Genomic DNA, 12,358 nt, shown 5'->3' with positions numbered 1-12,358 from the left:
ATGGAAAAACATTCGCAGAACCTGTGTATTTAAAAATTTTGCACCGTGGCCATGGTGCGATGTTTTTAAATAGACAGGCTCTGTGAATGTTTTTCTGTTATCTAATTTCATTTGAATGGCTTGTATGGTGTCACCCATCTATATAGCCAGTTTGAGTTGCCTTCCCAGCTCGGTGCTTTGTAGACTCTCACTCAGCTAATTTTTTTTGTGTGGGTGAGGCTGCCAATAGGGAGAGAGGCGGATGTGAAGCCTCCTTACTTAATCTGAGATGCGGCAGTTCGGCTCCAACCCTACCGATGAGGTCATTCCTGACTTAACGTGTATAGGGGGCGGAGCATCAGAGCTATGAGTGATCTCGCAACACCTGTACAGCCCGTACCACTGAAGTGCTTGTTTTGTGAGTTTAGTTTTTACATTAAAATAATTTTAGCACTATTCAGAGCACTAGATTTTGCTTTTTATATTTGAGGGACTTTGTGGAGATTCATCGAGCACCTGAGATGTCAGCCTAGGGTTACATCTATACCTGCCAGACTGCTATTATCCCCAGGGGGGAACAGTTGATTCTGACCCGCTGGTAAAACAGGGGTCAGAATGTGAGGTGAGAGGCGTCTTATCACTGGTGAAGGAGAAGCACGGAGCACATTTGTATTTATTCATTCACTTGAGTGGACTTCACAGAGGATTTTTCTACTTTTGTATATAAACATTAAAAAATATCATCACTAAATTCTCAAAAAAATACTGTAAAAAAAAAAAGTATTATACTATAACAAAAAGTTATTGAAGTCATGGGTGAGCCATGGCCCAAAGCCAGATGAAAATGCTACATTTACTCTGTCCTCTCCTTTACGTTTATCACTGTTGATCATTCTCTGCTACTGCAAACCCTGTGCACATTTAGCATTCAGAAAACCTCATGGTTTACTATATATTTATAGACTTTTCCTTCAAGATATTCTGCAGTGGTGATGTATCCTCTCCTACAGGCAGTTCACACTGCTCCCTGTGAATGGCTGCAGATGTCAATGTAAAGCTAATGACACTCCCAAATTGGTTGGCAGAATGCAGTGTGAATTGTGGAATCAGATCGCATAGGTCTGAACACCTATGCAATCCGATTCTAGTGCAGACCAAAAATAGAGTCCTGCACCATTTTGGTCCAAATGAGATGCCAATTCAGCCATACAAACTGTATGGCTGAATTGGCATTGCACAGACATCGCATGTGATGTACATAGCATTGGGGTGCGAATCACATGCAATGTCTGACATCGCACAAGTGTGAACCCAGCTTTAGTTCTCAGCCCAGTACTTTTCTCTATTTATGCCATCTCTTTTGGCAATCAAAGTTCTTCCTCTAGTCACCAAGCCATTTGTTCCTCTGATAGCACCGAAATCTACCTCGTTCATGGCTTTCTAAAAAGTACCTCAAACTCAAAAAAACCTCTGCTGAGCCTGTACTATATACAATACATGCTGATACATTTTTCAGTTACATTTTGATATGTTGTTTTGTACTCCATGTAGATACTTTAGGCTGGGTTCACATATGTGGGGCGCGGGTTCGTGTCTGGGGTCCGGTGTGCGTCTGTTCACTGGTTCAGGTTTGATTCAGGTTGGAATTTTTGCCTAAATTCGCACCTGAACCAAACCCGAACACACACAGGACCCTTTTGCAATCCGGACCACCAAGAGCCAATCACACTCCCCTGTCATGCAGATTAGATGCAGGGAAACTTGCATCCAATTCGCATATATGTGGACCCAGCCTTAGGCGTGGGTTCTTAGTACCCAGTTTGATACAGATGGTGTATGGTAATAGACAACATTTTTTTTACATTTGGTAGATTTGTAGGCATTTTGCATGATAAAATATTTTCTATGATAAATTATTGTATGTCTCATGTGGACTTAATATAAACAAATTCTTTTTTGGTATTTTGGTGTACCTAAAACTCAAGCAGGATAAAACTAAAATAATTATCTTTCCTCATAGGATTATTTTTAAATGCAAATGACCCTGGGGTTGATTTACTACAAGAGTTGAACAAGTTTACCTTGCACTTTGGAAGGGAATTTTTACTTAGCTTAGTTAATGTGGCACACATATTCACTTTATAAAGATTACCCAATCACATGCACAGAAAAATAATAAAACAGGGTTTTTGCTTCCACATTATTGGATGATTAAAGTCAGCAAAGTTTCTTTATTTTCATAAAGCTCAAAAAGTCAAAATCCCTTGCAAAATTAAAATTCACTTTTGTAAGATTTACTAAACTCCTTCAGTAAATCAATCCCATTGTCATCCTACTTTACAAGCTCACTGCTTTGGTGTTACCCTAAAGATAGGTTTAACTTAATTCCTCAGATTCAGAACACTCATGCTGCTTTCACTTATGCAACTAAAAAATATTCCTCTTCCTAACCCAAAAGACCACCAAAATCGTTACGTATGTCATATTATTTTGCCTTACTACTACAATATCATTGAGTCTGGTATTCCAATAAAAAGACCCCCACCTTCACAGTCTATTATGGATACTGCAGTAAGACAAAGCCCACTGCTTATCTGCTGTCCTGTTCTTTCAATTCCTTTACTGGTTTTTATTAATTTCAGAATAAAATGACTATGCTTTGATTTAAAAGCACTGCATAATACATCGCCCACCTATATTTCTGATCACCTACATTAATACTCCGCAACTAAAATAAGCAGCTAATACCCTTGTTCAATCATCAACTCAAAAATAGTGAAATCAAAATAATATTAGTGCAGCGCTCCTACTCCTCATATACCCATATACCTTATACACCTCAAATTACTTTTCAATGTTCAAGTGATCAAGAAAAAAACTTCTATGTATTAAATCACACACGCACAAAAAAATAATAAAAAAATCAAAATAAGCATACAGTGAAAAAATAAATAAGTAGTCATCCTATTCATTTGGCAACAAACATGAATAAGATGTGTATAGAATCATACACAAACCCCACATCAAACAAGTCTAATTAGATATATATATAGTTCCATAAAACAGTCTTATTAATCAAAAGTACATGTGCCAATGACCTTCAGCTTGAGTCATAAGCCTCGTACACACACGATCAGATTATCGGACAAATTTCCGTCGGTTTTTTGTTGCATGCTAGTCTCATATGGAAAGTGAAGAGGTTACTTTCATACGAAAATTCTCGTATGACAAAATTCAACTTCAAAAGTGATGTCATGTGTTGAATTGTTTTGCTCTTACGATTTTTTTCAGATGAAAACTACTAATTAAACAAAAATCAGACGCTATGCTCACGTACAATAAAAATTTTATGGCCTTGACATCCAGTTTTTGTCATCCGAAAATTCCTAATTGGCTGTCGAAAGCACCATACTAACGATTTGAAAATCGGCAATTTTACTCCCGATTTTCTTTTTCGTGTGTACGGGCCTCTAAACACCAATTTCCCTGTGTGATAATCTCTTATTACAGATTCTAGTTTCAATTGAAACCTTTCAAGTCATACCAAGGATGACATAATACAGTGGTTCTCAACTGCTGTCCCTAGGACCCACTAACAGGCCAGGTTTGCAAGATAACTGAAATACATCACAGGTGGTACCATTTGCTGCTCAGTGATTGCAGTATTCTAGTCTGGATCTCCCCAAGGTAATACTTAAAATCTGACCTTTTAGTGGGTCCCGAGGACAGGTGTTGAGAACCACTGACATAAAATATGGTTTAATCATTGCAACTGTATTCTTTTTATCAGTTTTTTTTTTTCAGCACAATGCCTCATGCTGAGCATACATTCCTCGGTAGGCTGCATTCTCACACACAGAGAGGCAATTTCACAGAAAGAGTTGACTGCAGTTATTAAAGCCTCACTAGAGCATCAGAAAAATAAATGCCCCTGCACTAGGACCTCCCTACTCATTAGCTGCAAGGGTTAAATGCTTGTTAAGTCAAGGGGTAGAAGAATAAGTTTTAATACTTACCTTATACCTTGCTTTGGCAGGCTTCATCCATACTGTGCAACTGGTTTTCTGAAGCCTCTTCTCTGAAATGCTCTTGTCAGTGGTCACATTCCGACATCATCCTATACAATGCGGGACCAATAGTTGTCAATTTTTCCTAAATTGACAACTTATGATATCTGGGCTGGTTATTTATTAAAAACGAGGAGCAATTTAAAGCCTTACTTGCCCCTAAAAATGAATGAAAAAATATTTAGATAGGTGCAATTAGTCATATTATGGATGCTTACTGACGCTGCTAAACTTGACTAGGTCATGTGGTGTTAATGACCTCTGATTATGAAAGGGTTAATGACCTAACCAGGAAGAGCTAAATAATAAAAATATACATTATTTAATATAAAAAAAAAACAAATTAAATTAAACAAAAAAAGGTTTAATAAACAAAGCTTTACAACTTCAATTATTCACTTAATCCACTTTATAGGAATTTTAAATGCAGGAAAATACTTTATTATTTCAAAATTCATAAGGTCTGAAGAGAATCTGATATTTGTTAATGTCAGCCCCAAATTTCCTCCTTAAGTCTAGGAGAAGGGTAAAAATTAAAAGTAAACTTTCTAACAATGCCACAGCTTTCATCCAGTGCAGTGTGTAAGAGCCATACCTGATTTGCCAGGATTTACTAACACTATATACATCTGTTTTGCAGATCTTGTGTTTTCATTATGATTGAGATAAATTGCCATACATAGTAAATGTATTCGTTTTTATTTTCTATCCATTTTTTAAATGAATAGGTACACATACACAAAAAGAGCCACTAAACAATGCTCGGTGATTCAAATGTCTTTATTTGAATAATTTCAGAATTTTTCATTGACATCTACAGAAAATACGCATACAGATACTCATAATCTACTATAATAATACATATTATACAGGTTGCTGTTAGCAGGAGGTATTTACAAAGCTGAAATATATAGGAAGGTTGAATAAGACACTGGACCATAGTCTGTTCATTCTTCCCCAGGAAAATGCAGATGCCATCTTGTAACGCAATTATTTTACCTGTATTGAAAAGAAGTAATATTTGATAATGTTACTGCGTCTTCATTCTAAGGAACATATACTTGAATTTACAGCTTATGAATGATTATATAGATGGACGACTTTGTACAAGGCAGTAACCTGTATTGTTTGATAACTGAACAAGAGTTTGAGGGGAATTAGCTAAATATTTTGTTCTGAATGCTTTATTAGTTAACATAATAATGTAAAATTCTAGGTGCTAAGGGGATGTTTCAGCACACTGCCCTCTGTTCCCTAAGCCCCCGTTCACATTAGGTCGCTCCGACTTCGGGGGCAACCTGTGAAGTCGCGTGCAGCGCGACTTCGGCGCGACTTGCACGGGCTTCACATAATGGAAGTCAATGCAAGTCGCCTCCATGTCGCCCCGAAGTAGTACAGGACCCTTTTTCTAAGTCGGAGCGACTTGTGTCGCTCCTATTAGAACGGGTCCTGTACTACACAGTGGGAGCGGGAGGACCGCGACTTGTCAGGCTGACAAGTCACCTGACAAGTCGCGGCAGTGTGAATGGACTCTAAGACTTGAGAACAATATGGGGTTTATGCAAAAAAAAGAAAATTGTTCAACAGTCATGAATAATGCGCATAATGTTTGTAATATGTGTGAATTGTCAGATTCTATTTGTTGCCTTTTGTAGGGCAAATGTAACATTCCCTGACATTCATCCTAAGAGAAAAAAGCCTTAAAGTAGAACTATGGGCAAAACTTTTTTTTCATTTTGGATAAAGCAACGGAGAATGTTAACCCCTGTCAGAATTCTTTTCACCATCTGTGTCCCATTGCTGAGATTTGCCTTCACTTCCTGTCCTAAAGACAAACAGGAAGTGAGAGGAAATCCCTGCAAATTAAGGGAATTTATTGAGGCCCCCCAGGTCACCAGAACTAATGTCCCCAATGGAAGAGTTCCCCTCTATGACTTTTCTGGGGACAACCCAAAATTTGGGATTTTTACTTTTAATGATAATGGTAAACAGGACAATGTGAGAGTTAATCTCCCTAACAGGGGCACAGACAGCAATAAAAACTGACAGGGGTTCTGATCCCTCTCCACTCTATCCAAAACAAAAAAAACTGTTTTGCTTTTAGTTATACTTTAAGAACATTCAACCAGAACATTTGACCAATAGAAAAAGTAGCCTAACTACTATAGGCAAAGAACATTTGACCAGAGGAAAAATAATATTGGAGAGACCTCTGCACTGTGCACAAAGAGTATGAAGATTCTTGTGCACACTAAGGATAAGCTGAAGGTTCCCCCATTATTCAGGAGGTTTGATGAATGGCTGATCCAATTGACATTGGGCTAAGTGAACCTACAGCTGCAGCAGGAAGTGAAACATTTAGCAGCAGTATTACTACTATCAGGAATCATGATGATTAGTGAGCTGGCACTCGCCAGCATCCAAATAACTAACTATTATCCATGCCTGGCACAATTAGCTGTTAGCCTGGGATTCCTGGATGACAGGTGAATGTAAACAAAGGGGGGGGGGGATAGTGAAAAAAACATGGGTCCTCCCAAAATTTATACCAGCTCCTTTAGTTCTGGTATGGATTTTAAGGTATACATGAAAAAAATACAAAAAACATTGTGGGGAAAGAAAACAAAAAAGAAAAAAATCCATACCAGATCATCCATATATATTACCCCTAACCATTCACAAAGTAATGTAAATAGTAAATAACCACAAACACTTTTTGACAAGTCCATTGTTAACAATAATAAGAACAAAAATGTCCCACAATGTGCATCCATCATCAATAACTTTGTCCACTAATGCAATCCTGATAAACAAAGCTCCCTGATCTACAGAAAGAAAAACCCCACCAAGCCATGACATGATCCACTTCCATCAACAACATGTCATGAATAACAGCTCTTGGTTCCCATCCTAATGTAAACATAGAAGCAGGGTCTCCTGGGAGACTTCATTGACCAAATACGGACACGCCCATATTTGGTCAATAATGTCACACTGGAGACCCCCAACCCTTTGTTTACATTGTGACTGTGGGGTTCAGGATGTAGCAGTCGACAGCAATGGATTGTGTCACAGCTCACTAGGTTTTACATCAATGCACAATGTGATTGCAGATTTTACATTGTGGGACAATTTGTTTTTTTTTTTCATAAAGGAGGTGTCAAAAAGTGTGTTTTTTGTTTGCTTTTACATTTTTTTTGGTGGGGAATGAGTAGGGGCATTATGTACCCCTTACTTATTTACGTAAGAGTGGGCAGTATCTGGTGACTTCCAGAAGCTTCCAGATTAAAAACAAAACCCTTCCAAAGACACCTGAAGAGGCCCTTGTTCTTATCAACATGGGGACAAAATACTTTGACATGGGGTACTCCTCATGTTAAAGGCATGTGACCTGGTCGAGTTCAGTTGAGAGGAGCGAAAGGTTGTCTGGCCCTTTCTTATCCAGTTGGGCTGCATGCCCAGATAGATGAGGGTCTGGTTTGGAACTGGGCGGGGGTGGATTGGGGCCACACTGTTTCTTATTTTATGTTTTTCTTTTGTGATCTGAAGCCTCTGGTATAATTTTGGGGGGGCTCCATGTAGTATTTTTTTACAGTATCGCAGCTGAAAGTGCCATGAGGGGGGTGAGCTACTGGTTGTTAGGATGCCAGATTTTGCCAGCTCCCTAACGACCAGGAGCCCTGAGCAGGAAGATGCTACATTTAGTCAGTGGTAGTAACACAAAATATTTTACTTCCTGCTGCAGCTGGAGGTTCTTTTGGGTCTTTTGTCAAACCTCCAGAACAACAGACAAACCTTCAGCTCACCTCTGCACCGGAATCTCCATACAGGGAGTTGTCCCTCATAATATTAATTTTTCTGGTTGAATAGTCTTAGTTTAAATTGTTAGGCTAGTTTCTCTATTGGTCAAATGCTCTTTAATTATTCTGGTCAAATATTCTTAAGGCATATATAACTTAGGATCGAATGTTTGGAATGTTACATTCATTCGGCAAAGGCTACAAATAGAAACGTACATTGCACCCTTATTATAAACATTCTTTATATACATAGACCTCTATGTGTGATTTCAAAATGTTATGTACTATGCAAGCCGTTAGACCAAACTACAGTGTACACACTTATCTGCCTCTTACTCTATCATTATAATTTGCCTTTCTAAAGCCGAATTTACCTTTACGAGATTTTTTTTATAAACCATAAAACTTCAGTAGAAAATCAGAACCAGTAAGCTTTCTGTTATTTTAGAAGGCCAAACTATATTGCAAATAAAGCTAAAATCCAGGCAGGCACAAGAGAGAAAAAATGTTTTACTTTCTTTTAAATGATTTAAATTGATTGTTTGATCTTTTGAATTGATTTGAATGCATCTTTTGATACAGGATCTCTGAATGGAAGGAGCGGAGCTATCAATCTGCCACCGAGTGCCTGCCCTGCTGCATTGTGAACACAGGAGGTAGGAGGCTGGGCAGGGGCAGCATTCAGGGTCTTTTTTAACACCTTCTCAATGAATGTAAAGCATTCTCTGATTAAATGAGGTCAAGAGCATGACGTTATTGCCCCTCTACTCCACCTGTTCCAGTCAGAGAACACTTTGCATTCATTGAATAGGTGCAAGGAATTCTCTGAATGGCTCTTGTGCTGAGTGGCTGACCTCCTGTGTTCACAATGCAGCAGGGCAGATGCTTAGTAGGGGGTGCATACTACGGTGATTTTCAGTTTCAAGAGGAATTCCACAGGTATAGTGTATGCATAGTTACATTGGTCCAAGCTGGACCAATGTAACTATGCAAAAATATTCATACCTGGAACTCTTTAACCGGTTGCCGACTGCGCACAGTATATTTACTGGGGCAGTCAGCCTAGGCCAGGCAGAGTGACGTAGATCTACGTCACTCGCCTGTCACTGGAATTGGAGCCAATTCTCCCCTGTGTAAAAATGGAGATCAGACGGTTCTACTATGTAGAACCGTTGATCTCTGTTTTTACACTAGTAGCCATGTCCCACTACAGTTAGAATCACGCCCCTAGGACACACTTAACCCCTCCCTGTCCAATACAGTTAACCCCTTCCCTGCCAGTGTAATTTTTGCAGTAACAGTGCATATATATAGCACTGATTACTGCAGTAATGTCACTGATACCCCCAAAAGTGTCAAAAATGTCAGTCAAGGGTCCGATCTGTCCGCCGCAATATCGCAGTACCGCAAAAGAAAATCGCAGATCGCCGCCATTACTCGTTAAAAAAAAAAACACCAAAAATGACAAAAATCTTTCCCTTTGTTAGTAAACGCGATAACTTTTGCGCAAACCAATCAAAATACGCTTTTTGCGATTTTTTTTACCAAACATATGTAGCATAAATCAATTTGGCCGAAAATGTTAAAAAATTTAGATTTTTACATTTTTTTGGGGGGGAATTTCATATAAAAAAAAGTGGAAAATATTGTTATTTTTGCAAAAATTACGCTCTTTTTTTTGTTTATAGCACATGATCAAAAAATCCAAAAGAAAGCTCTGTTTGTGGGAAAAAAAGGACGTGAAATTCATTTAGGTACAGCGTCGCACGACCGCGCAATTGTCTGTTAAAGTCACGCAGTAAAAGATCGCAAAAAACCCCCTGGTCAGGAAGGGGGTAAAATCTTCCGGGGCTTAAGTGGTTAATGTAGGAAACAAGGGCCAAATGATCTTTTGGATATTACTTAGTATGGGTGCATGCTACAGTGATCTTCAGTTTCCAGGAGAATTCCACAGGTATAGTGTATGCATAGTTACATTGGTCCAAGCTGGACCAATGTAACTATGTAAGAATATTCATACCTGGAACTCTTTAATGTAGGAAACAAGGGCCAAGTGATCTTTTGGATATTACTCTAGTATGGGGGCATGCTACAGTGATCTCCAGTTTCCAGGAGAATTCCACAGGTATAGTGTATGCATAGTTACATTGGTCCAAGATGGACCAATGTAACTATGTAAACATATTTATACCTGGAACCCTTTAACGTAGCAAGCAAGGACCACAACTTTGCCGTATGCTAGTTCCTCTCTATTCACTCAGGATCCCCTAATATAGTTTTTTTGCTAAATATTTAATTTTCTCGGCTCATTTTGGTTTACTTCCTAAATACCAAACTTTAAAAAACAGCCAAGGACTGTGGAAAAGGCCAGGACAAAAGGCTTTCTCTCACCATTCTGTCTATCCTCCAATAAAAAAGCAAAAATTACTTTTATTGCCATCAGTTTTGAAACCGATGTTGAACTTCATTCAGCATTTGTCCAATTTTCAGACACTATCACATTTTGTTAGCATGCCCCTTCACCAAGCAATCATATCTCTAACATCAATAAATCACACCTTAAACAGAGTGACAGTTGCACTGTAGAAGAGGCTCAGTAGGAAGAGCACTATAAAAGTGGAAGCTGTGGTCCAGAGATTATCAATATCATTATCTTCTTCTATATAGACCATGCGGGCTGTTGGAATGTAAAAAATCACATTAATGACACTAAATCAAATCACATGCAGAGTTTAAACTGCACAGTTGTGAACTACTAAACACTTTGGGACAACAGCATAGTTAACTTAAATACAGACATAAGCACATATATGCACATACATATAATATTGTTAGGGACAAATCACGCAGGATTTTACATAATAATCGGGAGAATTAAAATTCCTCTCCAGCTACATGTTTCCTAGTTTTGGAGAGTGTGAGGAAGGTGAGAAACTCTGTCATTAAATAACAGTCTCTTCTCCTCTATAGGAGTCAATAGCTGACAGAGCTATTTCTCTTTCTAGCCAGGACTATTTCCATGGAAATTCAATGGAATCAGAGGCATTTTGCTTTGGTTCAATGTATGGAAACGCATGTATCTATTGCCAGGTTCTGATCACATAGATTGCTGATCCTGCCACATACAATGCAGAGGACAAACGTCATACCCATAGGGTGGCTTTATTATTTAAAGACACTCTATGGAAATGTTGTTACATGTATGAGCTTAGTGTATTGGTTTGCACTATCAGACAGGAGTTGAAAGCTTGACCTAAATGTCTGACTACACCTGAAAGCATTTTCATTCCTGAAAAGCTATACCATATCAATGTTTCTTTCATGCACTTAATAATCTGGACATTACTCAGATGCCATTTTCTTTTCTACGGTGTTGGAAAATACATAGGATCATGGCAAATCCTGATATCTGCCTGTTGATAAGTAGTTTTTAAAACATCTCTCTTACATGTTTATTGATTTGACTATTAAAGCCCTGCTTTACTTGTCATTTTCATATGTGGTCAATTCTATTCAGATTTAGTAAGTTCCCGTGTATTAATGTTTATAGAGATTACTAATGTATATAGACATCATTTAAAAAAATCTAGCTGGGAATCAATGTAATATTATATATCTAGTTTGTTTTTTTACTGTTTTAGGGCTCATGTCCGTCTTTTAAGGTTATAGCAAATGTACTGCTATATCAACCTGTGATATGGCAATATACTTATATTCTTATCACCTGTAATAAGTTAAAGAGGTAAATGTCCACAAAGTCTACTTCATATGTTTTTTTAAATGTATGTGTGTCTAATGGAAAACTGAATTGGGTAATTTACTAGTAACAGAAAGTTCAGATTCAGTTTCATATATGTCTATAAAGCTGGGATGGAGACATCACAGAGAAATATAGGTATAGTTTGAAAATAGGAATATTGCAAAGGTTTTATTAACTGACATGCAATATCCAGGCATTGTGAATAATATGTGTTTAGATGGATTACAAAATGAGTTTCTATATCTATCTTCTATATAGAAATTCAATTCATAAACATTAACGCATTGGGGTGGCTTTACTAAAGTCAAATAGACTGTGTACTTTGCAAGTGCCATTGCGTTCACTTTCCCCAGAGATTAGTGAATGTGGTAAAGCTCTGCTGTTTTCCACCATCCATACATGCGCAAGCAAAAGTACTGTTTTTTTTTTTTTTTAATTTTCTTTGCACCTGATTGGGTATTCCTTACAAAGGGAAGCTTCACCACATTCACTAAGCTCTGGGGAAAATGAGTGCAACTGCACTTGCAAAGTGCACAGTCTATTTTCCTTTAGGAAATCAACCCCTTTGATTACCTGCCTGCTTTTTGGCCAACATATTACTAATTCCTTCTATCTATGACTAAAGAAATAGTGGGTGAGATTTACTAAAATTGGTGCACACAGAATCTGGTGCAGCTGTGCATAGTAACCAATTAGCTTCCAACTTGTTCATATAAGCTTTGGCAGGATACACATTATACAGCTTTTGTTGT

The 12,358-nt window shown here is 38.0% G+C and overlaps 1 long non-coding RNA gene and 1 gene segment (V, D, J or C); both read right to left on the bottom strand.

Annotated features, from left to right (window-relative positions):
• Nucleotides 1–12,358, bottom strand: part of LOC309544178 (immunoglobulin gamma-1 heavy chain-like) — a 764,436-nt gene that overhangs the window by 222,207 nt on the left and 529,871 nt on the right.
• LOC309544602 lies at nucleotides 4,815–10,615 on the bottom strand. Its single transcript, XR_014224858.1, has 2 exons — nucleotides 10,405–10,615; nucleotides 4,815–5,045 (listed from the first exon to the last, which is right to left on the bottom strand). It is a non-coding gene; the product is annotated as an uncharacterized lncRNA (long non-coding RNA).

Source organism: Pelophylax lessonae (genome assembly GCF_965119305.1).
Source record: "Pelophylax lessonae genome assembly, chromosome: 1".
Taxonomy (NCBI): domain Eukaryota; kingdom Metazoa; phylum Chordata; class Amphibia; order Anura; family Ranidae; genus Pelophylax; species Pelophylax lessonae.
This window is presented reverse-complemented; position numbering and strand designations above follow the sequence as displayed.